The sequence below is a fragment of the Protopterus annectens genome, chromosome 7.part0, assembly GCF_019279795.1.
Source record: "Protopterus annectens isolate FY-2018-M chromosome 7.part0, PAN1.0, whole genome shotgun sequence".
NCBI lineage: Eukaryota > Metazoa > Chordata > Ceratodontiformes > Protopteridae > Protopterus > Protopterus annectens.
The window spans coordinates 69,554,843-69,581,337 of NC_056739.1; the positions used below are offsets into that span (position 1 = coordinate 69,554,843).

At 37.0% G+C, this 26,495-nt stretch overlaps 1 protein-coding gene across 2 annotated transcripts in view; it reads left to right on the forward strand.

Annotated features, from left to right (window-relative positions):
* Nucleotides 1-26,495, forward strand: part of IP6K3 (inositol hexakisphosphate kinase 3) — a 200,874-nt gene that overhangs the window by 2,754 nt on the left and 171,625 nt on the right. The window contains exon 1 of one of the 2 annotated variants that reach the window (XM_044076489.1): nt 22,540-22,552. The exons of the other annotated variant lie outside the window; for it this stretch is intronic. The gene's annotated coding sequence lies outside the window, so the exon portion shown is untranslated. Of the gene's footprint in view, nt 1-22,539; nt 22,553-26,495 lie in introns of those variants that run through there. 2 annotated transcript variants of the gene reach the window in all.

A 26,495-nucleotide genomic window follows, 5' to 3' on the forward strand; every position in this document is an offset into this window, starting at 1 on the left:
TTTTCTGCTACAGTGACACAAAATAGTCTCTTTCTGCTTATTTTAAACACAGACTGAACCTCAGGGAGGAATTGATAACTAACTGCAGTTTCAGGCTGCCTACCTGTTTAGTGATGCATTATAAAATTTCAAGGAAAATTCCAGTGATTGCACTGGTTGAAATAACTCACAGTAACTCTTAATTTATATTCAAATTTAATATGATTCTATCAGCCTTAAAATAAAAATAATTAAGTCCATCTTGTAAGAAATAGTATCAGTGTGTATAAAAACATTCTTATTCACTTTTCCATGTGACTTATTAATTAAATGCCATCTGTCCACTGCCTTTTCTCTTGGTTAACTCTTTAAACTATCTGTGGTATTTCAGTTTCTGTCTGCTGTATTTCTAAATGTGTCTTGGCTTGTCGCCAGCATTGTTACACAACCAGATCAGGACAGCATACTGTGAAAAAGGTGTTAATTCTGGTGAGAATATGATGCAGGTTTACTTCGGAGATTCTAACCCATTCACCCACTCAAGCCCACCCCCAGACTAAAGCTGCAACAACTCTTCATAGATCTGCAAATATTTTTTCTAATACTTTTCACAAAGATGTGTGATTCTTTTTTTATAAACTCAAGTTTCCTGGGCATTACAATCTATTCTAGGCAAGCTGCTTGTTTTGCTCAATATACCATTACCAACTTTAAAAACATAGACTGCACTTTAAGACTAAGTAACACTACATTTCATGGGACAACTGCATATATACATCTAGGGGGATATCCGTACAGAATAAGAAATGTATCATATTACAAAATCAGAGCTAGGCAGTTGTTTAAGCACTCTTTCAGTGACTCTTTCAGTCACAAAGTTCTGGCGACTTTATCCCACACCCTGCCATTATAGCCCCTTTCATATGAGCGAAAAAATATATGCAAAAGCACTGAAGCCCAATGAACTCTTCTTTGACTGGAACAAATACTTCTCAGTTTCAAACCAAACGTTCCTTTATTGCTTTACCAGTAGTTAAAAAGATGCACGAACAGTTGATAAAATCAAAGATGCAGATAAATCCACATGAAAACCAAAGTGAATCAAGCGCTTTCACCCGTTACCATGACGGGCTTTGTCAAGATGAACCACCTAAGAAACTTTATGTGCTTATATACACACTTTTGAGCCAATTATTCAATTAAAGAATGTAGAAAACAGATTAAACTGATTCAAAATATGTGAAGCTTTGCTTTTTGTATCAAAAATGTTTTAAAGCAACATCGCATTTACAGTTTTTACAATAAACGTGCTTTAACCAAGAGCACAACAAAGCACGCTTAAACAAAACCATTTTCTTTTACAAACATTGGTATAATGCAGCAATAATCCAAAACAATGTACCAAATAAAAACTAAATAAAACACCTTACGGTTGTATTAAATACTTGTCAAGGCTCAATTAAGTGTTTGCTTGTCCGCGATTACTGTGATTTCTGAATGTTTACTTCTTACAAATAAACTGACATTACAAAATATTAAAGGACATCAACATGCTAAGAATTATGTGCAATACTTTGTGTTCTACTAGTCTAAATTGATTCTGTAAGAAGTATTGCGACTATTCAAATTTTTGAATATTTTCTTGAAGAAAAAATGTGAACTAACGCTTATTCAGGACTACGGTTATGTTGTAACAGTACATACCCCTTTTAATAAAATTAATATTTGTAAGATTAATTCTAACTATTAACTATAAATATTAAAATTAATACCAATTAAATAAATAAATGAATATTATGTTAAATGTCATAAAAATTATAAAATATTCGTCAATTGGAGTGATATATACATATGTTAAACTCATCTTAATAGTATTTTCTATACCCTAAACAACCCATTTAAGGAATATTTTATACATTTTTCTAAAAATTGATATATAGGAATATAAAATCAATATTATTTATGAAATTGATATAAAATTACCATTACTTAAATTATTGTTTGTTATTCAAGTGTGCAACATTTTCTATAATAATTTAATACCTATACAATTCATAAATATTAATAATTTATTGTGATATTAAATAAATAAATTAAAAAAATTAAAAAATTGCGTGTACAAATTGTATAAATTAAATTCTGATATTGTAAAATCTATGGACATTAGTTATATAACCGATATTATTTGTTAATTATATTCATAGTTAAAATATTTCAAAAATTTTTTTAAAAAACATGTTCAAATGTGTATAAATATATATATAAAAATGTATTCAGTGCTGTGAATAGTGAGAGTGTACTGCGTTTGCATTTCTGTGACAATGTCAAATAGAACAGTGAACCTACCCCATAAAATGACTAAAAACTCGTTAGCCCACTTTAGCCTTCGAAACCAACATACACTACTACATTAAAATTAGGTGAAATTCACGTAAAAAGTGAATAAAATATATGTTCTCGTATAAACCAACCTATTATATTAGCTGCAAATTGTATTAGCAAGCTAAAATGTTGTTCATATCAGTTATCTATTAATTATAATATGATTATGCATTAAAATTCTTAAAAATTCATTGTGATTATAACTTTGCTCTTCTTAGTTTGAGAAGACTAGTGATGCTAATAGCTTCGTTAAGTCCCGGGGGTTTGGATGCATTTAATTTAAGTTGCCAATTTAACTCTTTAAATTCTATAGAAGTTTCCCAATCTCCGCCTCTAGGGTTAAGAGGAACCTGTTCAATGACTAAAAATGTTAGTGTCATCTTGGGGCAGTTAATAAGGTGTTTAACAAATGCATTCATCTCTTTCTTTTTTCGAATGTCATAAAGATGTTCGTAAATTCTTTTGCGTAATGTTCTTTCAGATTTGCCCACATAAAAACTCTCACATTCTTGGCAAACTCCCAAATAAATAATACCTTTTGAGCCACAGTTACAATAACCTGTTGGCTTTAAGGTATATTTCCTTGATTTAATGTAGTAGACATTAGTTTCAATGATAGAAGAACATTGTTTGCAACTATTGCATTTATATGTACCCGTCTTGCCACCTCTGTTAACAAGTTGTGATGGTGGCTGTTTCTCAAACATATTTTTCAAGTTACTATTTCTTGCATTTACAAAAATTGGCCTTTCTGGTATCCATTTCTTTGTGTCTTTATTTGTAATTAAAATAGGCCAAAATTTGCTAACCATGTTCTTTATTTTACTAGTGTCATTATTAAAAGTACAACTAAAAATAGTTTGGGAAGCAGGGGAATTCATTTCAACATCAGGTGCTGGGTTTGTTATCTGAACTAGCTCTGTACCTGTGCCCAACAAGGGACTGTATATATCAGTTCTTCTTAGTAAAACTTCTTGATGCATTTCTTCTATTAATGTCAAAGGATAACCTCTCTCTAAGAATAACTTTGTCAACATTTGTGCTTCGTCAAAGAACTTTTTGTCAGTATTACACATTCTAGAAGCCCTGATGAATTGGCCTTTCACAATACCTTTCTTCTGTGAAAAAGGATGGGCACTACTGAAATGGAGGTATGTGTTGGAGAAGGTTGGTTTTCTGTAAATTGAAGACTCAAATATTTGTAATTCCTGATTCTTAAACAATAATACATCCAAGTAATTCATCTGGTTCACACTAACATTAGATGTGAATTTCAAAAAATTAGTAGTCTTGTTTATATAGACCAAAAAAGCTTCCAAGCTTGCTTTACTACCTTCCCATAATATACATATATCGTCCAGGTACCTCCGGTAGTGTAAAATATTATTATTCCATTGTGGTGTAAATACAAATTCGTTTTCCCAATGATAAAGAACAATATTTGCATATGCTGAAGCACATGGTGAACCCATAGCAACCCCTTTGCTTTGCTTGAAAAATTCCCCGTTGAAATAAATAAAATTGTTATTTAAAATGATGTCCATAAAATCTGATAATAAATTAATAATATTATTGTTAAAATTTGAAAATTTAGTTAAAATTTCATTAAACCATTGTAAACCGGTGTCATGTGGAATGCTAGGAAATAGTTCTATAATTAATAGATAACTGATATGAACAACATTTTAGCTTACTAATACAATTTGCAGCTAATATGATAGGTTGGTTTATACGAGAACATATATTTTATTCACTTTTTACGTGAATTTCACCTAATTTTAATGTAGTAGTGTAGAGCTGAAAAGTTCTCCTATAATACAGATCCAAATGGACTCCTCACTGCAAGCTTCCTTCTGTTTCCATTCTATTGCATGCTGACTGTGAATCGAATTGCGACAGGGAATTTTTTTCTCAGGTTATATGAGGATGGAATTTTTGACTGAAACCTTTAAAATGGCCTAAAAACATTATAAGTTCGGCTTAATGATGGCACAGTTAGTAGTAATTATTACATGCATGTCAACTGTTCTATCTGGTATGCAGTGTTTTATTTTTAATTTAATTTATTCTTTTCTGCTACAGTGACACAAAATAGTCTCTTTCTGCTTATTTTAAACACAGACTGAACCTCAGGGAGGAATTGATAACTAACTGCAGTTTCAGGCTGCCTACCTGTTTAGTGATGCATTATAAAATTTCAAGGAAAATTCCAGTGATTGCACTGGTTGAAATAACTCACAGTAACTCTTAATTTATATTCAAATTTAATATGATTCTATCAGCCTTAAAATAAAAATAATTAAGTCCATCTTGTAAGAAATAGTATCAGTGTGTATAAAAACATTCTTATTCACTTTTCCATGTGACTTATTAATTAAATGCCATCTGTCCACTGCCTTTTCTCTTGGTTAACTCTTTAAACTATCTGTGGTATTTCAGTTTCTGTCTGCTGTATTTCTAAATGTGTCTTGGCTTGTCGCCAGCATTGTTACACAACCAGATCAGGACAGCATACTGTGAAAAGGTGTTAATTCTGGTGAGAATATGATGCAGGTTTACTTCGGAGATTCTAACCCATTCACCCACTCAAGCCCACCCCCAGACTAAAGCTGCAACAACTCTTCATAGATCTGCAAATATTTTTTCTAATACTTTTCACAAAGATGTGTGATTCTTTTTTTATAAACTCAAGTTTCCTGGCATTACAATCTATTCTAGGCAAGCTGCTTGTTTTGCTCAATATACCATTACCAACTTTAAAAACATAGACTGCACTTTAAGACTAAGTAACACTACATTTCATGGGACAACTGCATATATACATCTAGGGGGATATCCGTACAGAATAAGAAATGTATCATATTACAAAATCAGAGCTAGGCAGTTGTTTAAGCACTCTTTCAGTGACTCTTTCAGTCACAAAGTTCTGGCGACTTTATCCCACACCCTGCCATTATAGCCCCTTTCATATGAGCGAAAAAATATATGCAAAAGCACTGAAGCCCAATGAACTCTTCTTTGACTGGAACAAATACTTCTCAGTTTCAAACCAAACGTTCCTTTATTGCTTTACCAGTAGTTAAAAAGATGCACGAACAGTTGATAAAATCAAAGATGCAGATAAATCCACATGAAAACCAAAGTGAATCAAGCGCTTTCACCCGTTACCATGACGGGCTTTGTCAAGATGAACCACCTAAGAAACTTTATGTGCTTATATACACACTTTTGAGCCATTGTCACAGAAATGCAAACGCAGTACACTCTCACTATTCACAGCACTGAATACATTTTTATATATATATTTATACACATTTGAACATGTTTTTTAAAAAATTTTTTGAAATATTTTAACTATGAATATAATTAACAAATAATATCGGTTATATAACTAATGTCCATAGATTTTACAATATCAGAATTTAATTTATACAATTTGTACACTAATTTTTAATTTTTTTAATTTATTTATTTAATATCACAATAAATTATTAATATTTATGAATTGTATAGGTATTAAATTATTATAGAAAATGTTGCACACTTGAATAACAAACAATAATTTAAGTAATGGTAATTTTATATCAATTTCATAAATAATATTGATTTTATATTCCTATATATCAATTTTTAGAAAAATGTATAAAATATTCCTGATGAGTTTAACATATGTATATATCACTCCAATTGACGAATATTTTATAATTTTTATGACATTTAACATAATATTCATTTATTTATTTAATTGGTATTAATTTTAATATTTATAGTTAATAGTTAGAATTAATCTTACAAATATTAATTTTATTAAAAGGGGTATGTACTGTTACAACATAACCGTAGTCCTGAATAAGCGTTAGTTCACATTTTTTCTTCAAGAAAATATTCAAAAATTTGAATAGTCGCAATACTTCTTACAGAATCAATTTAGACTAGTAGAACACAAAGTATTGCACATAATTCTTAGCATGTTGATGTCCTTTAATATTTTGTAATGTCAGTTTATTTGTAAGAAGTAAACATTCAGAAATCACAGTAATCGCGGGACAAGCAAACACTTAATTGAGCCTTGACAAGTATTTAATACAACCGTAAGGTGTTTTATTTAGTTTTTATTTGGTACATTGTTTTGGATTATTGCTGCATTATACCAATGTTTGTAAAAGAAAATGGTTTTGTTTAAGCGTGCTTTGTTGTGCTCTTGGTTAAAGCACGTTTATTGTAAAAACCGTAAATGCGATGTTGCTTTAAAACATTTTTGATACAAAAAGCAAAGCTTCACATATTTTGAATCAGTTTAATCTGTTTTCTACGTTCTTTAATTGAATAATTGGCTCAAAAGTTTGTATATAAGCACATAAAGTTTCTTAGGTGGTTCATCTTGACAAAGCCCGTCATGGTAACAGGTGAAAGCGCTTGATTCACTTTGGTTTTCATGTGGATTTATCTGTATCTTTGATTTTATCAACTGTTCGTGCATCTTTTTAACTACTGGTAAAGCAATAAAGGAACGTTTGGTTTGAAACTGAGAAGTATTTGTTCCAGTCAAAGAAGAGTTCATTGGGCTTCAGTGCTTTTGCATATATTTTTTCGCTCTGTGGGACTTAGTTCGTGTCTTCGCCCTTTCATATGAGACTGAGTATGTGCAGCACAGACAGTCAGATGAGGAAGATAAAGCACACAAAGCATCCTCTCTGGCAAATAATGTGAACTGAAGGAATGCTCCATTTAAACACTTGATGCATCTAAAAAGCTAGTCCAAGTAATTATGGCTACTGAAGCTGTAGGAACTACAGATAGCATGGACGTTTAGTTCACTGACATTTCACTGGGCCGTTCATACTGCTCATGTGAACCAGACAGAATGTAGTTGTGCATGACACAAGAACTGCCCTAAATGTGAAACAATGTCCTCAATCCAGAACCTCTGAGAACATCCAGTTCATTATGGATTCCTGATATTTAGTACAGCGGTATCCGAAGGAATATAAATATTCTGTCCAACACTTCAAAAGGCCTTTAACTCTTAAGGACTTACCAAGACTAAAGAAAGATGCAGACGCATGTTTAATAACCTAAAGAATGCAAGATAAAACTTTGCTTTCTTTAGGTTATCAAACATAAAGAATGCAAGCTAAAACTCTGGCTGCCACTTAGTAATGTGAAAAGGAGTGAGCTGAGACAGAAGTAGTAAAAGTCAGAGGAAGCTGTTGAGTCTAGCTGCATGTGAGTGGATTTTCTAGGTGCAGATTGACTATACACTGGCTGATATGTATGCCTGCATCTTTAGACTGCAAGAACTCGGTGAAATGTCACTATTCATTTTCTGAAATAATGAATTCTTTGTATGCAATACTGCTTGATTAATGAACATTTGTAACATTTCTAAGGTATCAGACATTCTATTACATACATGAAGTAATGTACTTGTACAATAACCGTTGACAGCAACATGGGTTATGTGAGATTTACTCATGGTAGACCAAGTATAAGGATTAAACTACAAAAATGAAAAAAGTAGTCAGTTAGCCTCAGAAATAGATAAGGCAGACTGTAAAGAGGAGGTAGTTTTTAGCAGCAGAATGAAGACAGTCTCCCCTGAAGACAGAAAAGTTAGAAAAGGTATTTCACAAACAGATACATTTTGTATTTTTACAAAACCAGACCGTGACCCTGGTAGTGACAAAGGTGGGTGTGTAGGGGGGGGGGGGGTAATTTCAGTGATGAGAAATGTATGAGATTCAGGAAGGCTGTTCAAATACGTTCAAACAAATGGCTAAACAGAGACTTTGTAATGAAAATGTATGAATGTGTGTTGTAGTCATAAATATTCCTCAGCTAAAATAGGTTGTGTCAAAAAAAGAAGAAAAACATAAGGTCATATGGAATAAATTAATGCTGAACAGGTTTATTTAAAAAAGGAACTTAAGACATTAGATATTACAGACTGCTGAGAGAAAACTGGGTAGAACTGAATGTGGTAAAATAATGGAGAAAATTAAAGTAGTTAATCTGTGACATGTACAGTTTATAATAATATGTCATATAGAAAACAATTTGGGTTTAATTTTGTGGTGTTGAGTATGGCTAGTTAATTATACAGAAGGCATTTTTGATCAACCTGACAAACTGGGAAAAGTGATGGCATTTTTTTCAGCAAAATGGGATTCAAGTATAAATCCCATAAAATGTGACATCTTGTATAAAAGGTAAATGAGGAATGCTTAGGTGAAATAAATCATAGATTCATAGATTAGTACTAGGCTAACAGCCCTTGCGAGCCATTTTAAGCCTAGCCAATTATCCCTTGTGAGACTCAAACCCTGCACCTTGTGTTGGTAAGGCAAACACCTTAACCATTAGGCCACCATTCATAAGAATAAACAATTAATGACTTACTGTGTAAAAATGAGGCTTATAAACAGTTCCTAAGGTCTTAAAAAAAAACTCTTTTATTTCCTGAAACTTGAAAGACAAATCAGTGGCTTGTTTTCATAGTGACTGAATAGTTGCAACATCGCATGTTACACCTGTAAGGAAGGCTCGAATTCCAAAGGCACCAGCAAGAATCCCTCTGCTAGTAACCACAGCAGTGTGTTTGGGGTGTGGAATGCCATAGTATTTCACAGGGCACATCATGGTTGATTTTGCTTTACACAGTATGTTTTAAAGAGATATGCAGAGACGAAAAAAAGGGCAGAAATGTTTTAGTTACATTAATGCACTAATGAAATTAATCCTTGTCAAAGTATGAGAAAATATAAGGCAGGGGAAAGAAGACTCCTTAAAAATTCTCCCATATGGCTTGCTCTAAAACGACCCTACTCCCAAAAACAGTATTTTGTGGTTTAGAAACATGTTAGCCATGATGAGGAAAGACCTGGTTATTGGCTAATTTGCATGTGTCTGAATCTCAGTTACTACCTCAATGTGCAAATCATTGCTGATCTGCACATTGTGGTAGTAAACTGTTGCGTTTGTCTGCAATGGCATTTCTCCCCCAAGTCACTCTCTGACACACATGGACACACAGGTCCCTGTACTTCCCTTTCCTATGGATCTGTCCCAGTCCCAATCCCCATAATAATTGAAATGACTTTTTTGCACATCTAGTTGCCCTACTGTCTAGTGTTTCCCCTACCCCACAATCCTTTTACTGAAGTTGGTGCCATTATGGCACTTTGCTGTAGAGCAATCCCTGGTGTCTAGTGTCCCCCCACCCTCTCAGCCCTGTAATTTAGTCATGTTCACTACTGTGATATGGTAGACCCATCCATGCTGATCTACACAGCCAAGCAATGTGACATCTTGTATAAAAGGTAAATGAGGAATGTTTAGGTGTAATAAATCATAGGTTCATAGATTAGTACTAGGCTAACAGCATTTGTGAGCCATTTTAAACCTAGCCAATTATCCCTTGTGAGACTCAAACCCTGCACCTTGTGTTTGTAATGCAAACACCGTAACCATTAAGCCACCCTCCCACCCTGATGGGGTTTTAAAATCTACATGCACTACACCATAAGAATAAACCATTAATGACTTATTGTGTACTAATGAGGCTTATAAACAGTTCCTAAGGTCTTAAAAAAAAACTCTTTTATTTCCTGAAACTTGAAAGATAAATCAGTGGCTTGTTTTCATAGTGACTGAATAGTTGCAACATCGCATGTTACACCTGTAAGGAAGGCTCGACTTCCAAAGACACCAGCAAGAATCCCTCTGCTAGTAACCACAGCAGTGTGTTTGGTCTGGGGTGTGGAATGCCATAGTATTTCACAGGGCACATCATGGTTGATTTTGCTTTACACAGTATGTTTTAAAGAGATATGCAGAGACGAAAAAAAGGGCAGAAATGTTTTAGGTACATTAATGCACTAATGAAATTAATCCTTGTCAAAGTTTGAGAAAATATAAGGCAGGGGAAAGAAGACTCCTTAAAAATTCTCCCATATGGCTTGCTCTAAAACGACCCTACTCCCAAAAAACAGTATTTTGTGGTTTAGAAACATGTTAGCCATGATGAGGAAAGACCTTGTTACTGGCTAATTTGCATGTGTCTGAATCTCAGTTACTACCTCAATGTGCAAATCATTGCTGATCTGCACATTGTGGTAGTAAACTGTTGCTTTTGTCTGCAATGGCATTTCTCCCCTAAGTAACTCTCCGACACACATGAACACACAGGTCCCTGTACTTCCCTTCCCTTTCCATAGGAAAGGGAAGTACAGGTCCCTGTACTTCCCTTTCCTATGGATCTATCCCAGTCCCAATCCCCATAATAAATGAAATGACTTTTTTGCACATCTAGTTGCCCTAGTGTCTAGTGTTCACCCTACTCCACAATCCTTTTACAGAAGTTAATGCCATTATGGCATGTCGCTGTAGAGCAATCCCTGGTGTCTAGTGTCCCCCCACCCTCTCAGCCCTGTAATTCAGTCTAGTTCACTACTGTGACATGGTAGACCCATCCATGCTGATCTACACTGCCAAGCAATTTCTTGAATCACCTGATATGTGGATGCCTTCCTGGAGGTGGTTTGGTGGTGGTGGGGGGGGGGGGGGCACATAGATAATTAGAATATGCCTCTCCTTGGACTGCCTCGTCAGCATACAACGCAAATGCGGAGCCAGACCAACAAGGTGCTGCACAGCATTGTGCTATAGCATCATGCAGCAGAGTGTTAGGGCTGTAGCTGAATATGAAAAGGTTACTGCAGCGTGTGCACAAAGGTGCACCCATTGCACTACCTTTATGAACCCTCCTGTGTCAAGCGTGAAATAAAAAAGGAAAACGAGATGCATAAAGGTAATGCTGACTATAAATGTAAAAGCATGGAAAGATGATGGGACAGCATTAATATTACTGCGGTAGAAAATGCTAAAGGTAGAGACGGTGACAGCAGTAAGAACAGAAACCCAGGAGTAAGAAGGGACATTTGTTGCCATAGTTTTATGTAAAGGCTTTCATACATGATACTAGCAAAATGAGATATGAAAAATTGATGCTTGGCAAAAATGCAGTTGGGAAAGGGATGCAACACAGAAGAAAGTACAGGATATATTTTAATTATGTAATGCATGCAAAAGGTTCTTGTGGAAATTCAGTATGGCAATTATATCATGCAGGTATGCATCAAAAAGGCTACTGGAACTTGACGGGATTCTGCTAAGTTGCCTAAGAACTATAGAAGGAAGGAGAATGAGTAAGAATATTACTAATAATTTAAAGGAAATGATAATCTTGAAAACATAGTTTATTTGTACTAAAGGACTAAACTGATTTTGTAGCTGTTTTTTATGGGTAACTATATTCTGGTGTATGTAATATGTTCATTTTAATAAGATCACCTCTGCCCCTTCTAAGAAGTTGCTGTGGGATGTTTACCATTTACCCTAGGCTACCACCAGTGTGGTAACATGGGGCCTGAGTTTAATGTCTTGTGTGAAGGATGGTACCACTGTGTGTGCAGCACTCCTAATTTTGTAGGGAAGTGTCAGAAATAGAATGTAGCTCCTAGCACCTGGTGAGGGGACAGAACCTATAGCCTTCTGATCTTCTCAGGCTCGAAGGCAAGTTGCTACCAGCTGAGCTACTGGCACTACTTTAACAACAATTAGGACATGATTTGCATGACATGCTACATAATTTCATACAATGAATGGTTCTTCCACATCTGCATGATCTTCAGACTTGATGAACGTCTAAATTTCATCCATCACACGCCATAAATAAAGACTCTTGGTTGGGGAACCAGGAAGGGACAAAAGGCTGCAACAAATTATCTTCTTACAGCGATGGATTTTGTGTCTATAATGATGGGTCATGAACTGCTTTAGTCATATACATAATTGACTGATAACCACAAAGACTTTGCAAGGTAAACAGGAACTCAGAACAACAACACAACCACCACTAAACTCCTCCAGCAAACCAAAACAGCTGTGAGATGGCAAAAGGCAACCAATAAAACATTTACAATAAGAAACTGTTTGCTGAATGTAAAAATACAAAAAGGACCCAGAACCAGGTGCACTAATATAAAATCTTTTAATCAACCTAAGTGCTTTCATCCTTGTCTAAAGATTTCAGAGATATTAAAATACTTAAAACTGCAAGTCTTTATATACAAGCCTCTGTCTAATAAGAATGCACCATTCATCGAGAAAGTAATTCAAACTTTTAAAGTGACGTCACTAAAAACTAAAAACAAAAGCCTAGATTTAATACATAAATACATTTGTATCAAAGTACAATAATTAATGATCAGAAATTGCCACAATGGTTAAGGGATGTTTAACCTCACAGACGCAAGGTACAGTGTTTAATTCCCACATGTGGTACAAACATATTAAGAGCCAAAAATATTAAACATTTTGAAATATTGATGATTAGTCTAACATAGTGGATCTATACTTCAGAACACTGTTAAGAGAAAGCAATTAATTCAATCCTGGCTTAATAGTAGCATTCAATCTAATTTGCCGTGTTAACTCTTTTTGTTCTAGTAACAATCCACCATTGGCTCCCCGTTCTGAAACATAAACTCTGTCAATCGCAAAAAATAATAATTATTAAATTCAGCGCATTCAAATGTACATTTATAAAGAGAGTTATTCGATTTGCGTTTTTTGATCTCATAAACATGTTCATCTACACATTCTTTTAACGTCCTAATCATTTTGCCTTTATAGAATGCAGGACATGATGTACATGTTACAATGTAAACTATCATCTTAGTGTTGCAACTACAAATCCCTGGACGTATTATGGTTCTGTCAAAACCTTTGACTATCACATATGGCCCATCTACAGTCTTTACAACTGCCACACTTAGACATCTTTGAATGTCTATGATGTTCATCCTGACTACTTCTTTTTCCAAAAATATTTTTCAAATTGTCACTTTTTTTGTAGGTAATCTTAGGGTGCCCACCTAGTATTTTCTTGTAGTCCACTGTAAAAAAGATGTCCCAAGTATCAGGGAGTATAGTTCTAATTTTTGGTGCTTGATAGTTATAAACTATAGCCATTGTTCCGCATTTATTGTGGGTACTGCCCTCTTTTACAGTTTTGGTGACAACAATAATCTCAAGGGATTTTTTTCCCAATATAGGGGCAAATTTGTCAACCCCCCCCAATGAGAATCTCATTCACTACTTCTTCTTCTTCTTCTTCTTCTTTCGGCTGCTCCCATTAAGGGTCACCACAGCAGATCAACTGTTTCCATTTCTTCCTGTCCTCTGCATCTTGCTCTGTCACACCAACCGCCTGCATGTCCTCTCTCACCACATCCATAAACCTTATCTTAGGCCTTCCTCTTTTCCTGTTACCTGGCAGCTTCATCCTTAGCATCTTTTTCCCAATATACTCTGCATCCCTCCTCAGCACATGTCCAAACCAACGTAATCGTGCCTCTCTGGCTTTGTCTCCAAACCTTCCAACCTGGGCTGACCCTCTAATATACTTACTCCTAATCCTGTCCATCCTCGTCACACCCAGTGCAAATCTTAACATCACTACTGAATTCACCAAATAGGTGAGATAACAGCTCTCTAGGAACATATTACCTGATTTAAGTATCTCAGTCTGAAAAGTAGCATCCTCTGAAACCAGTCTAGAAAGACAGTCCAGTTGTCTTTTAATGATATTCTTTTTCTGATAAAAATGATGACTACTGTCATAATGTAATAAGGAGCTGGAATATGTCTCCTTCCTATAAATATTAGATATGCATCTCTGGTTAGCATAATCTTTTGAGATAGTAAGGTCTAAGTAATTAATAGAGTCCTTATGAATATTAAAGATAAACTTAAAAAAAAATTGGTCGAGTTACTTAATTGTGCCAAAAACAAATCAAAGGTGGAAGGTTCACCAGTCCACAAAATGAGTATATCGTCAAGAAAACGTAATAGCGAGACACACTCTTAAAATGTGGAGAAGTGAAATTACAATGGTGTTCCCAGTCAGCTAAGACTAAATTAGCATACGTAGGTGCCACCCTGTCAGCTGGTGGTAGTATTCACCATCAAATTACAAAGTTATTTTTCAGGACCATCTCCAAAAATTCAGATATAATATTTTTTTCCATGACGGTTTTTGATTTGTCGTTTACTAGTATACTTTGAAAATGTTCAATGCCAGTGTCATGCGGATTAACTGAAAATAAATTAATAACATCTATAGTAATGAACTCCAAATTTTCACCAAATGGTGAAGCACTAATTGTAACAGATGCCAAAAGTCTTGAATGATGTGTGTTTCTTTGTCTACAAGAGTTTACAGTAAAAATCCACAAACATAGATAATGGTTCTGTTTTGGATTTGCTTGCAGAAACAATCAGTCTAAGTGGGAGGTTGTTAATATTTTTGTGGATCTTTGGTATTCCGAATATAACAGGAATCATAATTTTTTCCACTTTAACAAACAAAAACTTCATTACTCATGAATCCTTGGGACAACAAATCCTGCAGATAAAGGTCTATTTTTGCATAAGCCATGTTTATTTAATTTCTTGATACTTGAACGTAAGTAGTAGTGTCATTGAGTAAACCCAACTTTTTACTTGCATACATAAAGTAGTCCCTGACCAGGGCCCCCACCCTTGTCAGGTTTCATCAGGGCTATGCTCTCCTATATCATTATAGGACTTAAGAACATTGTTAGCAGTGTATTCCTTGGGTTTGGAGTATGCTCGCCTATATCATTATAGGACTTAAGAACATTGTTAGCAGTGTATTCTTTGGGTTTGGGGTATGCTCTCCTGTATCATTAAAGGGCTTAAGAACATTGTCAGCAGGGTATTCCTTGGGTTTGGGGTATGCTCTCCTATATCATTATAGGACTTAAGAACATTGTCAGCAGTGTATTCCTTGGGTCTGGGGTTTGCTCTCCTATATCATTATAGGACTTAAGAACATTGTCAGCAGTGTATTCCTGGGTTTGGGGTATGCTCTCCTATATCATTATAGGACTTAAGAACATCATCGCCACTCCAGGTTCCAGGAACATATCTTGAGAGCTGCTGGATCAAGATAGTTAGATCCAGGTTCAGGCACCTAGGCAACAAGACATTTCCCCATGGCACATTTAGCTGGGAACACATGACTGAAGTGACATTCAGCTGTAGAGAAATATGGCTGTTTGCAAATTCCCTGTGGGCAAAGAGAAGCACACACTGCCATGCCCACAGCTTTAATAACCAAATGCATGGAGGCAGAAGTAATGAGTGTTGTGCTCCGTTTACAGTACATGGTTATGTAACTACAACATGTAGAAGTACGCTGCAGCATGGAGGAAATCCTACAGGCTACTGTAGTCACATTTGTGCTCCAGTATGTGTTTTAGGTAAGGTTCCCTAAACACTGTGAAGGGTGTAGTGGTCTGTGCACATCACTTATAAAGGCACTGCCCATTGTACACTGCATTTTTACTGCCACTGACATGCCCTCTGGCCAGCCATGACTGCCATATTGCCTGCTGTCTCATGTTCCCTTGGGGACCATGGACATTGTTTTCCCCCTGTGCATTTGGTTATTGAAGTTGTGGGCATGGCAACACATTCTTCTCTTTGCCCACAGGGAATTTGCAAACAGACATGTTTCTCTGCAGCTGAATGTCACTTCAGCCATGTGTCCCCAGTCAAATGTACCACAGGGAAATGTCTCACTGTCTAGGCACCCAAACCCATTAGATTCCCAGGCGAAAGATCCATAATAAACCAAAATTAGAAATAAACTATGTAAAAACCAAATCTACCAAACTGAAAAACTGCTGCCAGAAAGCTGTGCCTTGTGGAACGTACAGCTGGTAGCTGCAACCTTAATTCCTGAAAGACTGGTAACCATAAAGATGTTGCCAGGTAAACAGGAACTCAGAATAACACAACCATCACCCTACTCCTCCAGCGAACCAAGACAGGTATAAGATGGTAAAAGGCAGCCAAAAAAAACATTCACAGTAAGAAAATGCAGAATGTAAAAATATACAAAGGAACCAGAACCAGGTCCATTAATATAAAATATTTTAATCAATCTAAGCACTTTCATCCTTGTCTAAAGACTTCATCAGAAATATTAAAACACTTAAACTGCAAGTCTATATCCAATAAAAATGCACCAGTCATCAAGAAAATAATTCAAACTTTTAAAGTGACATGTCGCTAGAAACTAAAAACAAAACCCTATATTTAATACATAAATATATTTGTATCAAAGCACAATAAGCAATAATAAATTGGCAGAATGGTTACAGTATTCACCTCATAAGCACAAAGTGTAGTGTTTGATCCCTACATGGGGTACAAAAAAAACAAAATATTAAACATGTTTAAATACTGATTATTAGTCTGACTGACCACTAAAAAACACCTTCTTGCATTTGAGAACTGTTACTATTCACAATTCTAAATCATACATATTGTGATTTTTAGTATGATAGTTCTCACAATTTTTAGAGATGGAATAAAGAATGTGATTAATATTTTTTCTGACATAAATGTCAACATCAACATTTATGAAACAGCTTTGCTTACAATTTAACCCTGCATATCAATCCACTGGATAATCTTTCAGTAATCACATATTAACTGACTTCTCTAGTCTATCCAGCCATTTTCACACAAATAAACAGATTTCTCTTCTCAAGCAAATCTCGCCTTTTCTCTGTTCTATTTTTTCAATGAGATCAACATATCTCAACGTAACTGTCTTGTTCTTCTTCTGTTGCACCTTAAATTGTACTAGTCTCACAGGCTGTTCTTTTATTTTACCAGTTGTTTCATCCAGACTCTCAAGATTTGGTACTTTTCCATCCAAGAAAACCCACAAGATGGCAGGGAAGGACTTTTTAATTTCCAACTTTCTTAACTTGCACTCCTTTACTAAATCTATCCTTTGGCATGACTTCAGAATAATCATGCTCTATGAATACGCATACTGATAATCTTCTACCTGATTGCCACAATTTCTACAGTATCTGTTCTTTCTCACACTATCAAAATTAATCTAGCCTTCTGAAATTTGACTTCCAATTCTGTCAGAGACAAATATTTAATTATTCTTATCCCCAACATTTTCTTTGTGAATCTGGTCTACTCTGCCTTCTTGTTTTTCATACACTCCATCAAGTTTTTCTCTTACTTGTCTTTTTAACCACATAAAATCTTAAATTTCACCTTCTTGTCTCATCTTCCACCCCAATCAAACATTTGTCAATTTGCTCAGTTTGCTTTACCATATAAATAGCCTTGTTTTGACTCTCACTTAGCTCAGTTGCTGCTTAACAGTTTCCATTTTTACCTGTTGGACATGAAAAATTGCATGTCATCCAGTTTAGTCACGGTCATTCTTCTTTTCATATAAACTTCATACAGTCCAGTCAGGTTCCACAGCTGACTTCAGATAGCCTCCAGACTAGTGCAACCTCTGCAATATACAAGCTCAGCACTTTTTGTGCTTCTCTAGCTGAAGGATGCAAAAACCATTAGCACTCATCTGTGACTTTCAATTGATTTCTTCCTTTGTAGTACTCAGATTCTATCACAGACTCAATTTCTTCTATTATTGGCAAACGTGACACATTTACACTACTACAAACCCCAAACTGTGTTGAATAAATATATGTTATACGATATTTTGCATGTTTAACTTTCTAACACAATAGATTAATTTAAGGAGGCAGCAACGTCTACTGCTGCAGAATCTACCTTGTTGGACAAATCCTAATGTTGTTGCCTTTCTGTCTTCCAGGCTTTCTCTTTCTTCCTCTGTCATTGCCTATCCTAGATGTATGATTGCTTTTTAGTTTATTTACAATAAAAAAAGGATGAGCCTTTAGAGGAAAAAATCCTGGAAAATAGTAAGAATCGGTGGATGGTACATTTGTTTCACATTCTCTCTTCTCTTGTAAGACCTTCTGGAAAGCAATTCCAAACAATAAACTTTGGTCTAATGGGGTATCTAAAAATGCTCATTAACATAATCTGGGAAAGGTTACATTGTGAGCAATACATGCATTATTGGGACAATAACAGAAGCAGCAGCCTTGAAGTTAGCAACTGCTGTGTCATAACCACATCTCATATGTGTGCTAACATTAAATGTTGTCAGTGCCAGTTTAGAAATCTTCTCCATGAAGGAGTCATCAGGAATGCTTTACATCAATAAATCAACTTGTTTTTAATTTCTTCCTGGCATTGTACTGTCAGTCTAGCAGTTCACATCCATACGTTACCAGATGTCTATAAACCAAAATCCATTTCAGCTCAAAAACAAGATCTTTTTCTCTAGCCACAAGTAACATGTTTGTTGTTCATAATCATTAAAAAAAGACAAATAATAAACAGATACTTAGACAGAAAAATAAACCAATTATTAAGGCTGCACTTATATTCCTATATATGTGAGGTTCTGTTTTTCTCCTTGTTCTGAAACATGGTTTATCAGCAAGAAAGCTTTACTGTTGATTCCTTTTTCCTGTTTCATTATTTGCTTTTTAGCTGTTCGTCAATATTAAATACATTATCTTGGAAAAGTGAACCAAGCTTTTGAACTAGAGGTAAACATATACACCTTCTGTGGGACACATGGGGGCATTATCTCAGGTTCCTTCTGTCATTCCAGAGGACTAGTGCTTTTTATCCACAATCCTACTGGATTAGCAGGTTCTGCACTCTGTCATGAAGAATGAGTGCAACAATCTGGCAAAGGAGCATTACTTTTTTATTTAACATTTGTTTACTGGGCAACTCTGACTTGGAACGAGCCAATTTTCAGTAGAGGCCTGGGCAAGAAATGCTTCAGATGCATGCCTTTGTAATATGGGAGGAAACCTAAGCACCCGGTGGAAACCCACACAAATGCAGAGAGGACATGCAGACTCCACACAGAAGGTATCCCAGCCGAGAACCAAACCAAAGAACCTCTTGCTGTGAGGTGACAGCATTAACCGTTGCACCACCACATCTGCCACATGTATTCCAAATCACATCCTTTCTTCAATACCCAAGGCTTAGAATAGTATTCAGTTTTTGCATCACTATCACCACAGATCCATACAGCACCTACAGTAAAACCACCTCAGCACCCATCTGCTACTCAGTCTGTTGATCACCTCAACCTTAATCTTGTTAATGGGACTCCAAGATACTTACATTTCTTCTCTTGAGGAGGTAGCTGCTTCTCATCTGCAAACAGCAATCCAGTCTTTTCATGCAGACAGTCATGACCTGTGATTTGGAAGTGTAGACTTTCATTTCACTCACTTCATACTCAACAGTGAATCACTTTAGCGCATATTGGAGCTCACCTACACTTCAAGTTAAGAGGACAACTCACTTCATACTCAACAGTGAATCACTCTAGCGCATATTGGAGCTCACCTTCACTTCAAGCTAAGAGTACAACTCACTTCATACTCAACAGTGAATCACTTGAGCGCATATTGGAGCTCACCTTCACTTCAAGTTAAGAGTACAGCATCATCTGCAAACATGCACTCTCCAAATGCTCTCCTGGTCCCACCTGTGCCTTGACATTCTCTCCATGAAAGTTATAAACAGGAGGAAGAACAAAGCAGACTTTTGATGGAGTACTATGCCTTGGTAACACACCCTTGGTGGAGTCCTATGGCCAGCTTGAATGCATTCAACATGTCAAGATTAAGAACACAACAGCATTTGCTCCTCAAATTCAGAGAATAAATGGTGTGCAGCAGAAGCTCTGGAATCAGGTGCTGTTGTAGCACCTCCCACAACACATTCAAACATACTTATTTATCATTTGTTAATTACATTGGTATGCCGGTCTGCAGAACCTTACGAAATAGGTTCCTGTTAACTGTTTGAAGATAATAACTGCCATCCTTAGAAATGCAAAAAAAAAGTGTCAATAGGGGAATATGTGCTAAATCTAAGGTTAAAACATCTTAAAGTATTCCACCTACTCTGAGATACAGAAGTCTTGGAGCTAATAAGGTGACTGGGGGATGGTATAATGGTTAAGATGCTTACCTCACAGACACAAGATAAAGGGTTTGAGTCTCACCCTTGGAAGGGAAAATGGCTAGACTTAAAATGGCTTATAAGGGCACCTAGTATAGTACTTGCCTGTAGATCTATAAGAAGAGGAAGTGTGGGACTGTCCCCTGAAAAATATTACAGAAGTTTAAGAATTTGCTGCTTTTCTAGTTGAACTGCAGCTTATTTTCTGAAGTGTTGGGACTTGCATTATTGCTTCTCATTCTTCTGAAAAGGAGACTTTTTAGTCATGAGCCAGGTCAGCTCACATGGGCCAAAACTTAAAACACACACACACACACACACACACACACACACACACACACACACACACACACACACACACACACACACACACACACACACACATATTCCTGTGTCTAAATAGCCATTGAAAGAGAGCCTGATCCCTGATCAAGACAAACTCTTTCTTGCAGAGATAATATTTCAAGGTTGTGAGGGCCCACTTACTGGCTAAACACTGTCTTTTATAGCCAAATAGCATTTCTTGGCATTATTGAACTTCTTGTAATATAGCATATAGGGTGTTCCTCACCCCCTATCATCTCAGCCATAACAGTATCTATGCCTATCTCTGAGGCATCTGTATGTACCAGTAATTGTTTCTAAAAATCATAAGCTATGACTCTGGGCCCTAAACAAAGCATATTCTTTAGCTCTCTACTGCATTTGTTCACTTTGCCTTCAGTGAAGCCTTACCTTTACTCATGTCAATCAAGGAAAAGGAAATTAGGAAAAAAACTTCCAACAAGAGCTAAGCAGGCCCAAAAACAGCTTTCACTTGTTTTTCAGTGGGGTACCTTGTAATGCAACAAATATGGACAAAGCCAGAAATAAACTGGGGGACAAAGGTACAAAATCAGGGACATTTTAAATATTGCTCATATAAACTTACAAAGTTGCTAGAATAACAGGTTTTGCTTTAGCATGCATTTTTTGAAGGGTATGAAATCTGAAACCCAAATATCTGTCATTATTTAGTGACTTCAGTCTTCAGTGGTTTGCCAGAAAACCACAAGTTTTATGAGGAACAGACCAAAAATATGAGTTAAAAATCTGGACATTCTGTAAAAATCTGGATAGTTGGGAAGTTGGTGCTGGCCGATTTTATACTGTGACTACCTTTTTAGTCTGTGGTTTTACAAGCCCTTGGCTTATTACATAGCCCAAATAGCAGGCTTTGTCCATCTTTAACTTGCACTCAGCTAGAGTAGCTGCTATTCCAGCCTGATACAGAGAGTTTAACCTGCACATTTGACAAATGGCTCTCCCAGTCAGCTGCATATCTGGTGTGGGGTCTGCAATGTCACAGGCACTCCATGGAGACCAAACTGCAATACTTTATGCCAGGAAATTAAAACCCTGCTGTGGAATGTTAAGCATCCAATGTGGATTGCTCATATTCTGAACCTTTTATCTAAAGGATTCTTAAATCCTGGATTGGGTGCTGTCCTTTTGGCACTCAGAGCAGGCAGCATAAGAAAGTTATTGATGTCCTTCATAATACTATGCCAATAAATTCTAGCCAAAACTATAGCATTTGTTTTGTCCATTCGTTATGTCAGAAACCTGGGAGGCAACTCCCAGATATGCTCTGAGTTAGTGCAAAATGATAAAAAGTACACTGAACCCACAGACATTGCCAACATCCTGGCAGAAAGGTTCAGTGCAAACTTCTCCCCCCCCCCCAAAAGAGCAAATGTCTATCCCAACAGAGTGTACCCTTCCTGAGATCACAGATGCACAGGTGAGAGCTGCCCTCTCCAAAGCAAAAAACACAGCATCAATGGGACCAGACGGTGTCCTGGGCTGTGTCTTACATGAGCTCCAAGAAGAACTAAACCCTCATATAAAGCCACTGTTCAATCTCAGCCTTACTACAGGATATGTACCCAAGGAATGACGTACAGCAACAGTGGTCCCACTCCATAAAGGCGGTGCCACAACAGACCCCGGAAACTATCACCCTATAAGTCTGACTAGCCTGGTCTGCAAAGCTATGGAGCGTATCATCATGGAAAGCATAAACAAAGACATTGGGAACCTCCAGATACTGGATCCTACCCAATTCAGCTTCGTTAAGGGCAGATCTTGCCTCTTGAACCTGGTCGACTTCTTTGAAACAGTTACCAAAGCCATGAATGAAGGGAAGGTAGTCCACACAGCCTACCTGGACCTCGCAAAAGCCTTCGACACAATACTCCACTCGGGCATCATAAATAAGCTCACCAGCTTAAATATCAACCCCTATGTCACATGATGGGTTGCAAACTGGCTCAGGGATAGGACCCACATGGTCAGAATGGCAGGTGCCATGTCAGACTCTAAACCAGTTACAAGTGGTGTCCCACAAGGGTCAGTCCTGGGACCTCTCTTGTTCGGTATATATTTCTCCAAGGTACAGGCTAACACGAGTGGACTATGGCTGACCAAGTTCGCAGATGTCTGCAAACTGGGTGCTGTAATCGACTCTCTGGCTGACACAAGCATCCAAAAGGGTCTCACAGAGACAGATAACTGGTGCCAGAGCCATGGCCTAAAGCTAAATGCCAAAAAGTGCATAGTCATCCCCTTTGGGAAAAACAAACTGCCCACAAATTACCACATAGGTGGTAATCCATTAAGTACGGAAGAAGTAATTAGGGACTTGGGGACCCAAGTAGATAGCAATCTCTCCTTTGACAATCACGTTGCCAAAGTGGTTAGAAAGACCTTCTATATAGCCCACCTTATCATGAAAGGGTTCACATCTAGATCAAGAGAGGTCATTGTGCCCCTCTTCTCATCACTTATCAGGCCCATAATTGAGTGCAATGCCCCGTTTGGGATGTACCTTACCCGACACCTGCAGCAACTAGAAAGACCGCAAAAGTATCTCACCAAGAGGATCAAGGGGCTCAAACAGATGCCCTATGCAGTTCGGCTAAAGAAACTCCAGCTCTACTCAATTGCGTACCCCCTACTCAGAGGCGATCTGTGTTTGACGTATAAAGCCATGTCCAACCCAGAATTAATGGACATGCTTCACCTCAGGAAATCCAAATCCCTTAGAGCTACACGCTCCAGGGACTTGAACCTCAGCACAGAAATAAATAGGACATGCTGGAGGGACAGATTCATATCCCAGAGGCTCCCCTCACTCTGGAACAGAATCCCAATCCATGTTAGGCGGAGCCCCTCACTGACCCTTTTCAAGAGAAATCTTGACGAGTGGATGGGAGATCGTAAGTTTACCCCTGGGATCTCTTCTGTGTCCCTGCTTGACAGAGGTACAGTAAACTAACCTTAAAAAGGCTACCTTCTGTGACCTACTATACAGAGGCACAGTCAACTAATCTAAAAGGGTGGCGAAAGCCAAACACACTCTGGCTAGGCTTATAAATGCCCTAGGGCAGATAGCCTAGTATCAACCTATGAACCTATGAACCTATGAACTTATGAATAGATAGCTACCCAAAATGCGGTTACTTGCTAATTTCATTACAAGTGTTGAAAAACATTTTGGAATTCATAGGCTCACAGGAGATTACTAGTTTAATGACCTAGGAACCCTTACAAGCTTAGCCAATATAACCTGATTTTTATCCAATATATGGCTTTAGTGGCAAGAGGATGACATGGATTTGTGTCTATGCATTACAGAGTGCCCCTGTCTATTACCCCAGGTGTGAGTTTGTGATTCCCCATCCATTGATTCAAACTGCTTTTGAAGAGAGCCAGAGAAGGGCTCTGCTTAACGTGAATAGGAAGCCTGTTCCAAAGGACACATATTTGTCTCTCCAGCATGTTTGTTTGAGTCGCTGACTAAGTTTACATCCCTAGATCAGGTGATCTTCGTGCTGTTTGAATTGCAGATGTAAAAATCCAAAGGCTGTGTTCTCATCCTCTCTGCAGATTCCAATCAAATAATTACACTAAAATGTACAAAAGTCACTCGTTTAATCATAAAAACAGCAAAAAGAAATTTAAAAGGTTAGTACTTTTGTTTAATCAGTGTAAACTTCTTCAGAAAATTAATCAAATGTTCAACTCACTCACTTAAATGCTATTGTTCCATGTCTGATTGGGTGAACTTCAAATGATTCACTCCCAGCTACCCTACTATTAAAGCACATAACTCAATTGTGTAATTATTAAACAAACAAACAAAAGCGCTAAACTTTTATATTGCTTTTTACTGTTTTTACGATTAAACTAGTGACTTTTGTACATTTTTTGGCATAATTATTGGATTGGAATCTGCAGAGAAGATGAGAACACGGCCTTTGGATTTTTACAGTTTGTTTGTGTTTGTGTTTACTGATTAGTGAATTGCAGATATGTAGCAGCTTCATCAGGGCTGGATTTGTGAGCGACCTATTGGTCAGGTATAGGTCACCCTCTTAATAGTCAGTAAGAGACAGAGTAAAGGGATAGCACTTTCAGTGTATCTGCATAGGACATGTTGTTTACACCCTGTATTTTCTTTGTGAGGAAACTGTGAGATCACTCCAGCTGGTTTACGTGCCTAATCAAGTATATGCCAAATGCTGCATTGTACTAGAGTATTGGTCTAATGAGGGATGAGTACAGTGGAACTATAATTTCCTTGGATCTGGATACCATAACTTTACTTATAAGTTGTGCCACACAGAAGGACTTCTTCACCACTGTGGACATATGGTAGTCAAAGTTCAGGTTACTTTCTAACTGTGTACTTAGATCTCTCACCTCTGAGTCAACTCTTAGGGGTGTGCTATTGAAGTTGCAATTTGCAGGGGTGTTTGACTTCCCAAAGGGTACGATAATGCATTTGTTCTGCATTTAGTTTTAGGCCACGGTTCTGGCACCAATCATCTGTCTGATGTAGACCCTCCTGAAGGATATCTACATCACTGGGGGATTCCTTAATTGCCCCAAGCTTGCAGTCATTGGCAAGCTTTGTCATCCAGAGACATTCCACATTAGCCTTGCCTTCAGAGAAGTAGGAGTGACACCAGCATTGAGCCCTGTGGCACACCACTAGTAACTAGCCTCTTGCTGAGTCTGGATTCACCCACTTTAACCACATGCACCCTGTCCATAAGCCAATTGGCTATCCATCTGGTGATGTAGGAATTTATGCCCAGTTTTGTGTGTTTATTTATAATACCTGAGTGTGGAATTGTGTCAAATGCCTTGGCCAGGTTGAGGTAGGCGGTATGTATTGTTTTACCCTCATCCATGGCCTTAGTAATTTTCTCAAAGAAATCTACCAGATTTATTAGGCATGACCTACCCTTGACAAAGCCAAAAAGGGTCGGGTTCAGTGTTTGAAGGTTTCCTATGTCATTATTTATCAAGTCTATGATTATTCTTTCCATGGCCTTACAGGTAATTTACAAACAGACATATTTCTCTGCAGCTGAATGTCACTTCAGCCATGTGTCCCCAGCCAAAATGTACCACAGGGAAATGTCTCGCTGCCTAGGCGCCTGAACCCAAGATTTTGTACCTTTGGGAATAATATGTAAAATCTCTCTGAGCACCTATTACTGAATTCACATATTTTATACCAAATATTTTCATAAATTTCTTCACAAATCTACCTTCTTTTGTTATATTTTCCCTTCTAGGCCCCCAGGATACACCTTCACTGTTGCAAATCAAATTCTAGTCTCCACCTATAAGTAATATTCCCTGCTGAAAGCTAATTATTTCTCCCAGACTTTTCTTAAGCTCCATTATAGCAGTTTTAGGTAGAATATAAATACATCCCAGTGTAATCCTCCTCCCTTTCCAGTAGCCTCTTACTACTACAGCTCTACCAGTATCTTCTTTTCCTCTTCTGTCATTATTGGAGCTCCCCTAGAAATTATTTGTCCTATATATTCTGCTGAATAATCATCATGGAATCCTTTCTTTATCAAATTTACATGCTCAGTCCTTTCCAAATCTATCTCCTATAGCATACCTGTTTGCACTCTGCATTTCCTAATATAGTTCAGTACTCTTTAGGTTTTGTCTATACCTTGGAGACCAATCACGTTCAAAGATAATATGAAAAGTGTTACCATTATGATAAGATGTTATTATTCCCACCTGTGATGTGTAACAGCTTTTTTTTTATGTCTAGT